Source organism: Hyperolius riggenbachi, chromosome 6 (genome assembly GCF_040937935.1).
Source record: "Hyperolius riggenbachi isolate aHypRig1 chromosome 6, aHypRig1.pri, whole genome shotgun sequence".
Classification (NCBI taxonomy): Eukaryota; Metazoa; Chordata; class Amphibia; order Anura; family Hyperoliidae; genus Hyperolius; species Hyperolius riggenbachi.
In genome coordinates, this window is record NC_090651.1 from 149,513,148 (window position 1) to 149,531,805 (window position 18,658).

Sequence of the window (18,658 nt, forward strand, 5' to 3'; positions counted from 1 at the left end):
AGAGGTAGAAGCTCTGAGGCTGGACTTACTACAGTATATATATTTTAAATAGAAAGTAAAATAGCTTTTGGGAATTCAAGTTGCAAAAGGAGTCTGTTTAACCACTTGCCGACCAGGGGATTTTACACTGATCGGTGCTGCGTGGGCTCTACAGCCCGCAGCACCAATCAGGAGTGCAGCAGGGCGATCAGACTACCCCCCTTTTTTCCCCACTAGGGGGATGTCCTGCTGGGGGGGTCTGATCGCTGCCGGCTGCAGTTGCTTAGCGGGGGGGGGCTCTTCAAAGCCCCCCTCCGCAGCGCTTTCCGCCCTCTCGCCCGCTCCCTCCCTCTCCCTTCCCCTGTGTGCTGCGCAGGACGGATTTCCGTCCTGCGCATTGAAGGATAGGCTTCAGCCTATCATATGCCGGCGATCCCCGGCCAATCAGAGGCCGGGGATCGCCGATCTGCCTTACGGCGCTGCTGCGCTGCAGCGCCGTATGATGTAAACAGCGGGGATTTCTTCCCCGCCTGTTTACATTTTGCCGGCGAGCCGCCATCGGCGGCTCTCCGGCTGTTCACGGAGACACCCTCCGTGAACTGACATGGAAAGGCCGCTCGATCGAGCGGCCGTTTCCATGGTAACCCGCAGACGACCAGTTTACGCCAATCGGCGTTAGCTGGTCGTCAAGAGGTTAAAGAGAATCTGAAGTGAAAATAAAATTATGATATAATGATTTGTATGTGTAGTACTGCTAAGAAATAAAACATTAGCAGTAGAGATATCGGCGAATGGTTCAGGAACCGTTTGCCAGCGAACACCTCACCCTGTACTACTTCCGGGTCTCTATGACCCGGAGTAGTACGGTTGCGCTGGGCCGGCGGTGAGCGTCCTTGATCGCGCGCCTGTTGCCGGGCACTTTCTGCGCATGTGTGTGTTGTCATGAGTGTAGCCGGCAACAGGCGCGCGATCAAAGACACGCACTGCCGGCCCAGCACAGCCGTACTACTCTGAGTCATAGCGACCCGGAAGTAGCAGTGGCCCATAGGCGTTCGCCTACATCCCTAATTATCAGCAGAGATATGGGTCTCATATTGTTTCCAGTTCAGGAAGAGTTAAGAAACTTCAGTTGTTATCTATGCAAAGGAGCTTCTGTGAACTCTGCAACTTTCTTGGACAGCACTGTATTTTAAAGCTCTTATCTCAACTGTTTTTCATTCTTTCTTCTTTGTTTAAGTTTTTTTCCGCAGAGAAAGCTTCAAAGGGACAAAAATCTGCTCTGTGAAATCATCTAAAATGCTGAGTGTATCGTGGAAACTGCAATTATTAAAGAATGATGCAATGTTATAAAAAAAGCTATATACCTGAAAATAAAACTATAGCACTATTTTCTTTGCTACTAATGTTCTATTAATTATCCGTACTACTCAACCAATTCATTATATCATGAGGTTTTTTTTCTGCTTCAGTGTTACTTTAATAGAGACAATACACAGACAAAGCTGAATGGGTAAAATATGTAGCGGTTCATGACCTCATCATAAATACTGAGTCCCTCTTTTCTGTGCCACTGTCAGACTTCATGTGAATGCCCCGTGGTATGCTAGGAGCAGCTATCCAGCTATATGTGAAATGCTCATTACAGGAGATAGATCATCTGAGAGGTTAAGCACTATATGGAGATCCTAATATGCTCTAAGTAGATGATGATGATGTGCAGTAAGATGTAGTTGAATTGGATATGTGAAACAGTGTTGTGCAAAGGCCTAACAGTGACTTCTGCTATCAGCAAATATTGGTGTTTTTGAATGCAGGTAACGTTATAACATAAACGACCCCCTTTAAAAGATTTCAGCAAGACTGTTTTTGTATAAGTCAGCCATGACGTAGTGCTAGCACTGTGATAATCCTGGTGGAGTAGCTGATTCACTTGATAACATAACATTATCGCTGTTTGTAAGCTGAATGCATAAAAGGAAAATACATCAGTGTTTATTACAACAGATTTCTATAGATTTACCGTATTTTTTGGTCTATAGGACGCTCCTGACCATAAGATGCACCTAGGTTTTAAGGACAAAAACCAGGGGGAAAAAAATACTAAACCTGGTGCATCCATGATGAAGGGGCATCTTGTGGATTATGCCCCCTTTGTACCTCCTGCCCCCTTGCACCTCGTGTCTCCCTCTGTCCTCCTTGTGTCCTCCTGTGTCCCCCATGTGTCCTCCTTTATGCCCCTTTGTGTCCCCCGTGTCCTCCGTTTGTCCCCCTGTGTCCTCCTCTGCATGGGCACAGTACAGGGAGTCTCCGACATTGTGGCGGGTTGGAGGTTCGTATTGGCAGGCGTTCACAAGTCAGGAACTCCCTGCATTTGGACTATAAGACGCAGTGACTTTTTCCCCCCACTTTTGGGGGTAAAAAAGTGAGTCTTAAAGTCCAAAAAATACAGTAATTAACTTTGGGCCCAATCTAATTTACTTTTTCTCCTAAGTTTTCTCCTAGGTGATATTTTTACATTATAAATAAAATGCTTTTTAAGCCACCGGCAAGCAAGAAAATGCTCAGAATAATTTTGACAGTACTTTTGTAGCTACTTTTTCAATTGCAGAGTTCAAAAGTTATTTTAAAAAGAACTTGAAAAATGATCTCCTAGGAGAAAACTTAGACATTTTTTTTCCTTAGTTGATATTTTCAGACTTTAGCAGTGAAATGCCTTTTAAACCCACAGCAAGCAATGAGACACACAAAATAATCGTGATATTACTTTTTCTACTACTTTTGGTACTTTTTCCAATTGTGAAGTGCTGAAAAGTTATTTTTGAGAAGATGAAAAAATATTACATAGGAGAAAAAATTGGCAGAAAATGTGAATTGCATACGGGCCATTATGTTTTATTCAGCCCATGTATACTATTAGCTCACACACAAAGTGCCCCTATTTTTTGAGGAGGGTCAATGAGATGCAAATAATTTTGACTATCATGCAGATTTTATTACAATGCTTTGGTCAAACTGTACCAATCATTTGTAGCAGGAAGTGAGCAGGAATCTCAAGCTGCATACAAATTGCATAAAATCAGCAGGCAAGTCAAAATGATTTGCTTCTCCTTGACCATGTGTAGCATCCCCGGCAGCAGCATTGATGTGTCAGTGCAATATAAATACATAGTAAAAACTTTTTCAGAATATTTAGAAGTAACACGTTCAAAAAATATAAAACAATAATGTTACCATCTTAGCGGTATGGACGAGCTCAGCTCGTCCATCACCGCCGATGGCTGCCGCTCAGGCCCTGCTGGGCCGATTTTGCTCAAATAAAGTGCAGCACACGCAGCCGGCACTTTGCCAGCCGCGTGTGCTGCCCGATCGCCGCCGCTCTGCGGCGATCCGCCGCGAGCAGCGGCGAAAGAGGGTCCCCCCAGCCGCCTGAGCCCTGCGCAGCCGGAACAAATAGTTCCGGCCAGCGCTAAGGGCTGGATCGGAGGTGGCTGACGTCAGGACGTCGGCTGACGTCCATGACGTCACTCCGCTCATCGCCATGGCGACAGGAGAAGCCAAACACGGAAGGCTGCTCATTGCGGCCTTCCGTGTTACTTCTGGCTGCCGGAGGCGATCGGAAGAACGCCTTCGGAGCACCATCTAGTGGGCTTTCATGCAGCCAACTTTCAGTTGGCTGCATGAAATAGTTTTTTTTTTATTTAAAAAAAACCCTCCCGCAGCCGCCCTGGCGATCTTAATAGAACGCCAGGGTGGTTAAAGTGGTCTGAAAGCCAGCATTTCTACTTTGCTCTTTGAATTTTTTTCTAGCAGAACATCACTGAAATGGTTAAACAAAAGTACTTTGTCCTGCTATTCAGCTTCAATCTGCATCCAAACTGTAGATAACAGTATCTTTGTTTACATTCCAATGTTGTTATAACACAGTCTAACAAGTGAAAAGGAGCTCTCTGTGCTTCAGACACACACACACAGTTCAGAAAAACTCATTAGAAGATGTTAATATATAATAAAAAGCAGTTTGAATAAAATGCAATGCCAGCTTTCAGGGTACAATAAACTACACTTTGGAAACTTATGCACAATTGGATTACTTATGCACAAAAGCAAATATGATAATTGTATGAGTTATAAAAAGTAGGAAAACACATTTTCATCGAATGTTATGTTGGAGTTTCATACCACTTTAACCTCCTTGCCGGTTATCCCGAGCTCAGCTCGGGGTAACCTGCGCAGGAAGATTTCTCAGGCCCCGCTGGGCCGATTTGCATAATTTGTTTCCCTACACGCAGCTAGCACTTTGCTAGCTGCGTGTGGTACTTATCGCCGCCGCACCCACCGATTCGCCGCTACCCGCCGCGCCGAGCCACCCCCCACCCCTGCGCAGCCTGGCCAATCAGTGCCAGGCAGCGCTGAGGGGTGGATCGGGATTCCCTATGACGTCCCGATGTCCATGACGTCATCCCGCCCCGTCGCCATGGCGACCGGGGAAGCCCTGCAGGAAATCCCGTTCTGAACGGGATTTCCTGCTTACTCTGATCGCCGGAGGCGATCGGAGTGGGTGGGGGGATGCCGCCGCTCAGCAGCTATCATGTAGCAAGCCCTGGGCTCGCTACATGATTTGGAAAAAAAAAATGTCTGTGCTGCCTCCTTGCCGGAGGGAATTAGACCGGCAAGGAGGTTAATAACGATTTAATAAAGATTGTGTGGCTTTTAACCACTTGAGTACCCAGCCTTTACCCCCAGCGCCCTTAAGGACCAGCACTGATTACTAAGATCTGTGCTGGGTGGGCTCTACAGCCCCCAGCACAGATCAAACATTAGGCAGAGCGACCAGATCGCCCCCCTTTTTCCCAACTAGGGGGATGATGTGCTGGGGGGGTCTGATCGCTCCTGCCTGCGTGTGGCTGGCGGGGGGGGGCACCTCAAAGCCCCCTCCACCGCAGGATTCCCCCTCTCCTCCCTCCCTTCTTCGGAGATCGGAGGCTGCACAGGATTGGAACTGTCCTGTGCAGCCTCTAACAGGCTCCTGCCTGTCATGTGACAGCGATCCCCGGCCGCTGATTGGCCGGGGATCGCTGATCTGGTACAACGCTGCTACTGTTAGCAGCGTTGTACAAATGTATTTACATTTAGCCTGCGAGCCACGATCGGCGGCCCGCAGGCTATTCACTGAGCCTCCCGCCGTGAATTGACAGGAAGCAGCTGCTCGCGCGAGCGGCTGTATCCTGATTAATTAGCCTGCAGCCGGCGACGCAGATGTGCGTCGCTGGTCCTGCAGCTACCACTTTGCCGACGCGCGTTATGAGTGCGCGGTCGGCAAGTGGTTAAGCTTCAGATTTGTGTCTCTAGAATCAGCAAGACGTAGCTTCTGTATCAAGAATGCTTGTCCATTTCAGGAACATTTCTGAGGACAACCCTTGGTAACTACATGAAGCAGCTATATCAGAACTGTAATACATCCAATACAGTCAGCAAATCACAAACAAACTGGAAACACGGACTGGAACTCTCTGTTCAAGATCAGACTTCTATGACAATGACTGGTGTATTCACACACACACAAAAAGACAAATCCTTGAAATATCTTATTATTTAATGTCATGGTCTTCTCCTTTTATAATATTAAATGTACAAAAAGGGATACAATGGAGGCACATTGTATAGGGCTGCATAATGGCACAGAATTACAATGCAGCCTGTGTCACTCATTCCCCTAAACAGATCTCCAATGGATCTTTAAAGTACAGTTGTATCTGACTCCATGCAGAACCCCTTGCCCCATATGGCCGGGTATGGCTAGCTCCAGATGGGTCAAGGTTGCAGGTCTGTGACTCAGCTATCCAGAAATACACACAGATGGGTGCTCACCAAAGCCATGTTTAGAGGAAAAGTGAAACAAGCAGGTCTATAAGGCTGTAAATTAGGCAGCCACTTGCTTTATGTTGTTTAATCTGCTAAAGGCTTACTTTAAAGTCATTTCACTTTGACACATTTGCATAGATTCGAATGCTCAAAGGTATGAATGGACATCGTGGTACAGTTGTGAATGATGCTGAAACCAATGTAATATGAGTAATGGAATGTCATGCACAATTCACTGCTGCACAACTATTGCCCCCGTGGGGGTGCGGGGTTATAGATGTCCACTCCTCCTTTCCCCTCTTGTGCAGTGTAAAGCACAAGGAGTGCTGTTATGTTTACTTAGCACATGCTGCATCAGTTTTCCTCCTGGCATCCGTGTTCTGCATGCTGACATCCTGAGGCTCCCGATGCATGTCACATTATCAGGAGCCTCAGGGTGGCAGCATAGAGCATGCAGGTCCTGGGAGAAAGAAGAGACCAGATGCAGCACAGACTAGGTAAATATAACATTGCTCCCTGTGCTTTACTCTGCACAAGAGGGAGGAAGGGGGTCGTAACAGCTAACTACTACGGGGGGGGGGGGGGGGGGGGAGAGAGAAAGGATTGTCTGGCCAGGATGTGAGGGGGGAAACCCTCTTTTCAGTGCTTTTCTATGTCCTATAGTAATTGCAAGGTGATTCAGTCTGAGATCGCACTTAATAGAGTGATTTAAAGCAGTCTTTGTATAGAAAGGCATTTGCATTAGAAAACTATAGATGAATAAGCAATTGGAGCAGTGATTTATTGCTGGTGTTCTGTCACTCATATGACATTGGCCTTCAGGTCTCGATTTAACATAAAGCATGCATAAAAACAGTTCATCTTGCATGTTGTCTCCTTATCCAGATGTGCTGAGCACCAGTCTTAGAATCTCATTATATCCTGTGAGTCCCAATGTCAATCTGCGGTTGGCCATGGCTATGATACAGTCCTGTTGGATATGAAACAGTCCTAATATATCCCAAAGCGTGTGATGTCCTTCTCATGTACAAATTAGGGACACAGTTGCATTCATTGTTCAGTGAGTTTGCTCTCTTAATTCAACCCACCGACAGCAATGAATGTTAAATGTGACCTTTCATGTAATTTCTTCATAAAGGTCTCCTCTTGAATAGTAACATAGCAAAGCAAGAACCTAAGGAGAATTAAATGGATCACTACATGATTGATAACATGGCATGGAAGCTGTACAAAATGTTAAAGAAAAATTCTAACCAATACAATGTGAATGTAATCAGAAAGTGTTAGTCAGATTTTAGCTGCTGTCTGTGTCTTCAATATGGAACATTTCCACTGACACTCATGGCCCTAATGTGACCCCAGAGGTGGAGGTGTTGACCAGAAGACTAAGTAAGGGACAACAACTGAAAGCTGAACCAACTCTTTCTATTCCACCAGAATATATTACTGTCTGTGGCCTTTCTGGAGATATTAACCTTCACCTCCTATCACTGTGACCATATATCTAGTGTTGGGCGAACAGTGTTCGCCACTGTTCGGGTTCTGCAGAACATCACACTGTTCGGGTGATGTTCGAGTTCGGCCAAACACCTGATGGTGTTCGGCCTTTTAGTTTGGGTTCGCCCGAACTGCTCAATGCCCGGCCGAACAGGGCCCCTGCTCGGCCGAACAGGGCCCTGTTCGGCCGAATACGGCCCCCCTATGGGGTCGCAGGCATAAGGGGGGAGCATGCCCCGATCCCGGGGGGGTCAGAAATTCCCCCCACCCCCTCCGCTAGCGCTCCCCCCTCTGCCCGCTTCCCCATAAAAAAGTTTGCGTAAAGTTAAATAGTACCGGTGGTGGCTGCTGCAGTGGCTGGCTGGCCTGGCAGTGGTGTGAGTGAGGAGGAGGAGTCCGAGTAGGACGCATTGAGGCCGGGCCGCGGGCGGTTCAGCGGTAGTACCCTTGTGGTACTTCCGCCCTTTCTCTGACCTCACGTCCTCTACGTGATGACGCATACGAGGGTACGCGTCTCATGAAATAAAGATGGCTGAACATCGTTAAGTGAAGCATTCAAGCCTAAGAGTTTATTTTCACTTGAGCTAGCCTGCATCTTCGAGACGCATTTCGGCACTTGTTCTGATGTGAGAATGCATCCGAATCCCTCTAGCTGTGCCAGGCACGGTCACAGGGATTTGAATGTATGATGAGATTTTTGCTGTTGACCATCCTTTTTTCTCCCCACATGAGCATCGCTGCTCTACCCCATCCAAATTTGCATGCGGGTAAACACTGCAACTTGCCCCTAGTGAAAAAGATCCCTTAACAATAAAAAACTATATCAAAGAGAGACAAAAAAACCTACACATTGCATACATAATTTTTCTTGGTAAACAGAAATTGCATTATCAGTTCAGTACTCAGACAAATCCTCGTTTTAATGTCATAAAACAATAAGGTAAATTTACATAATTGACATAAAATAATTCTGTAAACAAGTTTTAGAATAGACCATGGTTCAGATGAAACGTCATTAAATGAAGGGTAGATTGCACATCCATGAAAGCATAATATTAATCAAATTGTAGCACCTAACAAACAATGCAAGTGGATTATCTGTACTTGGATTATAGCCATGGTACGAAATTTCCAAACTCGCAAATACAGAAATGATAAAATTCTTGTTGGCTTTGCAGCTCCTAGGAATGGTTGGAAGGAATTAGTGACAAGGAATATGTGAGGTTCCGTAGACAGTGGTCTTATCGTGATGTACAGTCAACGATCGATGGTTTGCCTTCTACAACCAAACTCACCGACAGCGTTGAATGTTCATCAAGACAGTCCTAGAGAAGTGTGTTACTGCTACGCTTGAATAGCATGCTGATAAAAGCAGGCTGCCGTTTTTAACTTGGATGACTCATGTAAGCTGTTATTATGATCCAAACATGTAGTTTCATCAGAAGTATTCCTTGTGCATCCTTTGTGCTCCAGAGCTCCAGAATTAACCCCTTTCTGGACTTGCCGAGAGATTTATTTAATTGATACCCTGTAGTCAGCTGAGGTAATTGCAGATGAAAGACTAATCAGTGTGCTTGGAGAACAGCTGGCAGACTATCAAGAAGGATGTGCTGAAAAAAAAAGAGAAAAAGAAAACATTTTTTTTTGTTAACAAAGAAATCCCGCAGAACTGAAGAAATTCTGTTTTTTTTAAAAAAATACTGAACACAAGAGTAATACTTTTACTATGTATATTCATTTTTTGCCTATAAATCTAGTATTATAACAGTTTTACAAGCACTGGGAAAGAGCTTATCTATTCTCTAGACCATTTGAACAACCGTATTTGCTTGCATATACTAAGGGTTTTCCCTCTTATCCAGATAAAATATTGGACACCTCACCACAACCCAACATGTTTCACCTCGTAAATATAGGGGCTTCGTCAGGGGTATATACTGTATATGCAAGATGCAAAAGAGCTTTCAATGCTAGACAAGAAAGAGCAACATCAATCAAAGAAAATAACAAAACTGCATCATAGCCTCATAGCTATCTTTGCAGGCTAACCAGATATGTGGCTCTCTTTTTCCGATAATTTGCATAATGCTCCGTAAAAGTCCAGACTGGCTTATGCAGCTTACAGATAGCAGTCAATCTTTGTTGGCTATGTGGATACATCTGTCACTACTTGTTACGTCATCTCTCTGAATTCATCATATCCAATCACGTTCCTTGCCTCAGATACCAAACTATCAGTAGAGAGTAATAGTTGGTATCAGAGGTAGTCTGCATCTCACACTCTTCCCCCCTTTGTGATACAATGCAGAGCCTGCCATCTCTCTCCCTCCCTCACACTTGTCTGAGTAATATAACTATGGGGACATCAGGAGCCAGAAGTACGCTGATGTATGCAGAATAGTGTGAGTGAGAACCTGAGAGGAGAGGATGCAGAACTTGGCAGTGGGGATGTTGAGGGATGAAACTTTGATTGCGGGCTCTGCATTGTATCACAGTGAGGAGGGAGACAGTGAGAAGCTTCCTACCTTTTACAATGTGATTGAGTGATTGATAGGAGTGGGTCAGAGTAGGTCACAGCTTTGGACTTCAGGGAGGGGGAGAAAGAGATTGCACATATTTTATCACAGGTTACAGCACAGCAGTGATGCATTGCAGCCAGCTTCAGTAAACTGTAATTAAAAATGAACAACACTGGGTAGTGGATGAAGGAGTCTGGCTGCTATGAACAACATATACTTTGTTGTCAGTTTGATTTGTTCCACTTTTCACAACTTGTCCTCTGCCTGTGAGAAGAATATCTTAGGAGGGTTATTTAGGCTTTGCAATCAGGAGCAGATTTTGCGGAACAGACTTATATTTGAGTATCTAAAAAAACATCCAGCTTAAGAGAGTTAAATATTGTGGTCAACTTATATGCAAGGTCGGCTTATATTTGATGATCTACAGTAAGTGGAAGCTAGAATAAAATCCTTGCAAACCCATAGAAAACACACAAACTCCAGACAGTGGCCTTTATATTAGAAACCCAGTATCTCTTAGCTATAAAATTTGAGAGCTTAACACTTTGCTGTCATAATGCCCTGCGGTACAGCAGAGGAGGGCCAACACGTAACAGGGGTCAACAGAAAAAGCCCTATCCCTGTTTATGTGTGGGGATTGAGAGACTTGTCATCTCTGTGTGGGAGGTTTCAGAATTTTTCTTTTAAACCTTGTTTTATTTTTTATTTGCTTTACCATCAAAATAAATATGAATTTTAAAGTAATATTTTTTCCCTGATGGCTGAAAGTGGAATTTTCCTACAAACACAGGCAGACTATAGCCATTTTAGTGGGATTTAAGCACAGATGAGAGTAATACACAGATAAGAGAGACAGATATACAGATGGAATTTGAAAAGCAAGAACAATTATACTTTAAACACTCTCTTGCAGTAAAATACTTAGAAATATACTTTCCTTCATCTCCATAAACTATAATATAAAACCCTTTTCCAGAAGGAGAATTTATTGCATTAATCCCTAGATTAAAACCATGATTTTAGCTCTAAATCATGGCAGGGATTAACACTGGCCTGAATCCCAAATTGAAAGCGTAATATACATTTTCTGGTGAAAGTCAAGAGGAGAAAATGCTACCTACACATTTCTTTACACAAACAGAACATGATATTTCTTGAGATAAGCCCTAAATTATACTTATTACTTCCATCTAAACGGCTGCCACTTACAATTAGTCTGGGTGTAAACCATTGCCTGGCTCGCAGTTGAAGACATGAAAACTGCTTACACTAGCATGGATGGGGATCCATAACCACATGAAACAGCTGATTGTATGTTGGTGCTATACAGCCATATTTACCTAACAGATAACAATTGCAGTATATAGTGATTGTAACCCCACAGCTAAGCTTCAGTTAGGTCCTGGGATAACAAAAAAGTCCCAGAATCCTCAGTACCCTTGCAAGCTTGGGAACCCTCCACCCCCACAGTTTTGGGCACACCCCTGATATAAGCCTCTGCAGGGTACCGTATATTGAACCCTTACCCTTGAACTCAACAGTTCATCTTGTAATGTTAGAGATTAGTTTACTGCAACAAGAAGGGCCCTTTCACATGATACTTGGCACATCTGGTGGCTAAGGTTTAAGAGGAATGCCAGTGAACGTAACATTATGTATAAATGATTTAGTTAGTGTTTGCCCATTGTAAAATCTTTTCTCTCCCGGATTTACATTCTCACATTTATCATATGGTGACATTTTTACTGCTGGCAGGTGATTTCAGTGGAGGTAGCTGCTGCTTGCTTTTTGGCGGTTGGAAACAGCTGTTATTTTCCACAATGCCACCAGGCTCCCACAGTGTGATGTCAGCACCATGGTCCTAACATCACACTGTGGGAGGGGTTCGACCACAATATCAGCCATACAGAGGCCCCTGATGATCCATTTGAGAAAATGAAAAAAACATTTCATGGGAAAGGGTGTATCAGCTGCTGATTGGGATAAAGTTCAATCCTTGGTCAAGGTTTCTCTTTAAGCCCAGTGCTGTTCTGCACATTCAATACAAGTAGAGGGGGAGGCGGGGGGAGGGGGGAGAGTGCCTGTCCACAGCATCAAATGTTTTCTGCATTAGGCCTCTATATAATTAAGAGGATCAATGTGGAGGGGAAGCAGAAGTGAGAAAGTACTGAAGAGTAAAGGCCCATAACCACTTTAGCGATTTTCACGCATTATTTTGCGTGACAAATGATTTTTCGATGATTCATTTAACGAAAATTAGTTACACAATGTTAAATAACGCACACCACCTTACGTCTTTGAGGATCGTTCTGATCCATATTGACTTGCGTGAATTTTACTGGGATCCCTCCTGACACTGCAAACGACGGATTTGGCCAGATGGATCGGCGAAATTATCTTTCGTAGGTGGAGATCCCCGATCCATCTGGCCACATCTGTTGGTGGGTACATAGCAACAGTCCAACACTGATAGCATGACATTACCTGGTGGAGGTTCATACAGATAATAAGAAAAAACAAAACGTGGGTCTATGTGTAATATTTTTCCTATGTTTCTAAGTAAAATATATATTTTTCTTTTCAGTGTTAAACACAAGAAATGGTTTTATTAAACAAACATACTAAAATGTATTATACATTTACTTTAATTACAATTCCTATAATCAATGAAGAGCATGCATAAAAATGCCTTTTGTAAAGACTACTCCTTTGATAATCAACCATGAGACATAATTATTTTCAGAAAAAAAAAGAAACAAACTAGAATGCAGAGTAAGAATGAGTGCAGTGACTAATTACTATGCATATGATCTACTATCACAGAACACAATCAGTCTTATGTGTGCTTAGAAAGAAGAAATGGTTGTATGAGCACTAAAGTATAACTCCTGCCATTGTGTCTTTTTACTATAGTTTTAGTTAAAGTTGTAAACGATCAGAACCTCTGAAGTTTTGTATTCCCGCTTAAAGGAAAACTTAAGTCAAAAAAAAAAAATGACATTTACTCACCTGGGGCATCCCTCAGCACCCCGAAGCTGGATGGTGCCCTCGCAGCCCCGCTCCGATCGTCCTGTCCCCGCCGGCGGCTACTTCCGGTTCGGCGACAGCCGCCGACAGGCTGGGAACGCGGCTGATTTTCCGCGTTCCCAGCCGCTGCTATCACCCTCTATGCTGCTATAGCGTCTATATATACGCTATAGCAGCATAGAGGGTGATAGCAGCGGCTGGGAACGCGGAAAATCAGCCGCGTTCCCAGCCTGTCGGCGGCTGTCGCCGAACCGGAAGTAGCCGCCGGCGGGGACAGGACGATCGGAGCGGGGCTGCGAGGGCACCATCCAGCTTCGGGGTGCTGAGGGATGCCCCAGGTGAGTAAATGTCATTTTTTTTATTTGACTTAAGTTTTCCTTTAATGTCCTCATTGGGAAATGTCACCTCATATTCTTTTCTCTGTGAGTCTGTCATTGTCACAAGAAGTCTCTGCAACCAGAATTCAGGGAACAATGAAAGTCAGACGGTGGTCTCCATATACTATATCATGACAAGTGTAATGAAATCTAGAGCAAAACCGCAGTCATTGCCCAGAGCAATCAATCAGAATCCTTGCTCCATTTAACAACTGAAAGCTGATTGGTTGTATTTGGCGCAATTGCATTGGGTTTTATATCTTTTTATTAGTTTTGTATTGGCCTTGATATATCTGCAGCAGTGGTTCTAGTATTTTCCCATTTTTTTACTGGAGTTCCACTTTAGACTAAAGAAACCTTTTTAACACCAAGCTAGTCCACCTCTATCTTAATTTATGTTGAAAATTCAGTAATGGTCAGACAAAGAAGATAAGAACAGTCATTATGGTTCTTTGGTGTTGCCTACTTTCATCCTTTTGCTGTAGGTTCCAATCCCTGGCCTAAGTTCTTTATGGTGTTAATTGTGGTGTTCATACATCTGGCCTGTAGATGGCACTGTGTTATTGCCATTCCTGACAAGAGGCTCTATTCTGCTGTGTGTTGTTGGTTCCTGTTTATGCATGCTGGGGATATGGAGGAAAGTTCTGCTTAATGTAGAGTAGAGATCTGCTGAATCCTGCAAATAAATCTAGTTCTAGTTACTCTGCATCCATGATTACTGAAGACAACATACATGCAACAGCATACAGACCAAAGGGCATTTTTACACTTATTTAATGTTTAATATGTAATTTTATCATATATATTTGTGCATGCATATTAAATAGAGTGACCAGATTTTTGTGGGTCCAACCTGGGACAGGGAGGGGGGGCGCGGGGAGGGGGGGGCGGCGCGCCGTGGCGAAAAGTGGGGAGGACTAAGGAGCGCGCAGCGATGAAGAACGGGGGGGGGGGGGGGCTGTGGCGTGCGCAGCGCGCCGCGGCAGAAAATGACATTGTATGGGCGGAGCTAACGTAATGATGTAACAGCGAGGCATAAGAAAGCAGTGTTTACGCCATGATGTGGACAAACGAGACTTTGCATCATGGGTGTGCAGAAACTGTGTGATGCTAATAGTATACCGTAACCACAAAGCAGCAAACATAGCCATCTATGACCATTAAATAATAAATGCAGTAACAGTTACCCCGGACACCAGAAAATAAACGCAATGGGCAACATGTCAGCACAAAATAAACGCAATGCGGGCAACATGCCAGTATAAAATAAATGCAATGCGGGCAACATGTCAGTACAAAATAAACGCAATGTGGGCAAACATTTCACTAGAAAGTAAACACAATGCAGGCAAACATTTCACCATAAAAGAAACGCAATGCGGGCAAACATTTCACCATAAAAGAAACGCAATGCGGGCAAACATTTCACCAGAAAAGAAACGCAATGCGGGAAAACATTTCACCAGAAAAGAAATGCAATGCGGGCAAACATTTCACCAGAAAAGAAACGCAATGCGGGCAAACATTTCACCAGAAAAGAAACGCAATGCGGGCAAACATTTCACCAGAAAAGAAACGCAATGCGGGCAAACATTTCACTAGAAAAGAAACGCAATGCGGGAAACATTTCACCAGAAAAGAAACGCAATGCGGGCAAACATTTCACCAGAAAAGAAACGTAATGGGAGCAAATTTCACCTGGAAAAGAAAGCATTTACTCACCTGGCAGAAGTCTCCGGCCTCTGGCGCGCTGCTCCCGGGACCACCTTCCTCCTGCTCGTCTCCCGCGCTGACAGGGCTACGGCAAGATGGCGCCCGAAGCCCTGTACTGGAGACACAAATAGTCTCCAGTACAGGGCTTCGGTAGCCATCTTGCCGTAGCCCTGCTCGCCTGCCGGTGTCGAAACAGACACCGGAAGAAGGAGGCTGGAGCGAGGCTGCGGGCAATGAACTGGCCGCTGCCAGTTCATGAGAATAGAGTGACCAGAGTCCCGAGGCCGGGACGTCCCGCTGCTGAAAGCGGGACGTTTCCCGGGACCTCATGCAGCCTGGGACAGCGGACCCCGAATCCGGGACGCGTCCCGGGCAATCCAGGACGTCTGGTCACTCTATATTAAAGCATTGCGTTTCTGTATTCATGAAAACATACAAACACGTTAAAAATGTAACCCCTCGCATCTAATAACAATGCCTAGGTATTGTACTGTAATATAACAATCTAAAAGGCAGAACCTCTCATGAATAATAGCATGTACCAAGAGGGAAATTACTCTGAGCATCTTTTCAGTTTCTATGTAATGATTTTATCAATATATATTTGTGCTGTTTAGGCCACATTTTCTATTTTCTGTTCATGCCTATTATTTAGATGTTTGATAATGAAACAATGTATGAATAATAATATTGTTGATAAAACAGCACAAAGTGTATTCTGAAACCTCATGACCACTGTGATAGACAGACTGGAACCAATGATATGTTTCTGGTGAACAAGCAATATGACTCAATCCCAACTCACAAGTAAATGGTAATGTAATGTATTTGATCTCATGTGATACTGAGGTAGAACCAATACTGTATACATTGATCTCAAAGTTCTTTTTAGAGTACGATAAGCTACATCTACTGTGTCCCACAGGACATACAATGTGCTATAACTTTTCTCATTTAAAGGCCCTTAAATGATCCTGTAGTAAACCTGAGTAACATAAATTGAGTGTATGGTCATAAAGTATATAATCAGTGACAAGAGCATGACAAAATTATTTCTTGTTCCAGAGTCACACCCTAGAGAAATGTATGCACATTAGTACCATTTCTAAGAGTGGTAGTAAAAAGTTCCCAAGTGTAAGGAAGTAGGAAGTCTATCTATTGGTTCTTTAATATGATGGATAGCTTAATTAATCAGTAAAGGACCTGTGCCTACTTCCACTTTGTCTTGATGCACATTCTCCAATCTCTAGTACTACTCAAGTACTAAGGTAGGTTGCTTTTGCTGTAGGTATTCTCTGATCATGCACTTAATCAATTTATATTGCTCAAGCTTACTGCAGGGTAACAGTAAGTGTATCTACATTGTTGGTTACTCACTGGGAATGTCCACCTTTGCCTTAGATAAAAAAGCATATTAAAAACTGAGGTACGTGTCTATATACATGCATATACTAAAATTTACAATATTCTAATGTAGTTAAGCACATTTCCTCTGCTGGAGGCAAAACGATGGCTAAGTCGAGAACAGCTCTGGCTATAAATAACCAAGCGCTTTGTTTGCCGTAAGCGATGGGGTGAAAACATACATGAGATTTCTCTTTTCGGATGCGGCAGTCTTAATGCGCATTGTCAGGATGAGGAGGTGACTAAGCGCGCCCCCTCCCCCATACTTACCCGCGGGGACTTTTGCTATCTCTACGGCCTGTCTCTAGTGGCCTGTGTACCAGTGCTGATGGAAAGGACATAATTTAAGTGACGGCGTTAGCTACACGCATTGGCCCAGTGAAGGAACTGGAGCAGAAAAGCGATGTTTCCACAGCAATTCTCTTCTCTGACCTAAATTTGCTGATGCCTTTCAGTATAAGGACATCTTTCTACCAAAAGACAAACACGCATAACTTAAATATGAAAACAATGAATTCCTTTACTTTATTCATTCATATAGTGTTGAAATAATCTGCAGCTCTTTACAAAAATAAGATCAGTCTTTGCCCTGGAGGAGATTGCAATCATATGCCTCCTACAGAAGATATAGAGACACAAACTAGAGCCAAGCAGTTCACCTTACCAATATGTTTTATTGTACAGGACAGGACCATATAGGAGGACCCTATACTGACATTGGGAGAATGCAAGTAATCCTGTAGCATGCAAAAACCCTTTCATGTTATTTTGGACGTGTCACATGAAACAAATTATACATTACAGATTAAACAAGTCTGCTTAAACTAAAATGTAATTTCTCTGAAAATTGCAGCCCCTTCAGTTTAATTCCAAGCATTTCAAGGATTAATGGCAAAACTTATTTTAGCTTCCTTGAATGTTATTATGTAAAGCACCATTGGGGTTCTTAATGAAACCATGGTAAGAGTAAAGTTTAGTCCAGGTATTATTATTATTTATTGTATTTATAAAGTGACAACATATTATGCAGCACTGCATAATAGATAAATGGGTTAACACACAAGGTAGGACAAACAAGGAACTCACAACAAAACAAGATCAGGCAAATGCCTTTGATAACAGTAGTTCAGTGTCTTTGTTCAAAATAAAGTCTGTTAGTCCGCAAGAGGGGTGTCATGCTGGGCATACACGGCATGATAGTTCTTATCAATCGAGCCGATGATGGCTCGATTGATAATATCCGACGTGTCCGATCACCGTAGTGGATTGATACCGTGCTCGATCCCCGTGGAATCGATCGATCCGCGCGCACGCGCAGACGAGCGGTGACGCGCCGACATCGAGCCGCTGGCTCGATTCCGGCGCATTATCTCACCGTGTATGCCCAGCATCAGAGAGTGAGATTGCATTATCAAGCTGGAAACACTGGGGGTAGGGCCCTGACAGAGGCTTGTGTGAAGGTTGTTTGTATACAGTGGTTTGCAAAAGTATTCGGCCCCCTTAAAGTTTTCCACATTTTGTCATATTACTGCCACAAACATGAATCAATTTAATTGGAATTCCACATGAAAGGCCAATGCAAAGTGGTGTACACGTGAGAAGTGGAACGAAAATCATACATGATTCCAAGCATTTAAAAAAAAAATAACTGCAAAGTGTGGTGTGCGTAATTATTCAGCCCCCTGAGTCAATACATTGTAGAACCACCTTTTGCTGCAATTACAGCTGCCAGTCTTTTAGGGTATGTCTCTACCAGCTTTGCACATCTAGAGACTAAAATCCTTGCCCATTCTTCTTTGCAAAACAGCTCCAGCTCAGTCAGATTAGATGGACAGCATTTGTGAACAGCAGTTTTCAGATCTTGCCACAGATTTTCGATTGGATTTAGATCTGGACTTTGACTGGGCCATTTTAACACATGGATATGTTTTGTTTTAAACCATTCCATTGTTGTCCTGGCTTTATGTTTAGGGTCGTTGTCCTGCTGGAAGGTGAACCCCGCCCCAGTCTCAAGTCTTTTGCAGACTCCAAGAGGTTTTCTTCCAAGATTGCCCTGTATTTGGCTCCATCCATCTTCCCATCAACTCTGCCCAGCTTCCCTGTGCCTGCTGAAGAGAAGCACCCCCAGAGCATGATGCTGCCACCACCATAATTGATAGTGGGGATGGTGTGTTCAGAGTGATGTGCAGTGTTAGTTTTCCGCCACACATAGCATTTTGCATTTTGGCCAAAAAGTTCCATTTTGGTCTCATCTGACCACAGCACCTTCTTCCACATGTT

General features: G+C 43.8%; 1 long non-coding RNA gene across 1 annotated transcript in view; it reads right to left on the reverse strand.

Annotated features, from left to right (window-relative positions):
• Positions 1–5,554: 5,554 nt before the first annotated feature.
• Positions 5,555–18,658, reverse strand: part of LOC137522579 (uncharacterized) — a 137,785-nt gene continuing 124,681 nt past the window's right edge. Inside the window, exon 3 of the long non-coding RNA XR_011022343.1 lies at positions 5,555–8,948. This is a non-coding gene — a long non-coding RNA (uncharacterized lncRNA). The remainder of the gene's footprint in view (positions 8,949–18,658) is intronic.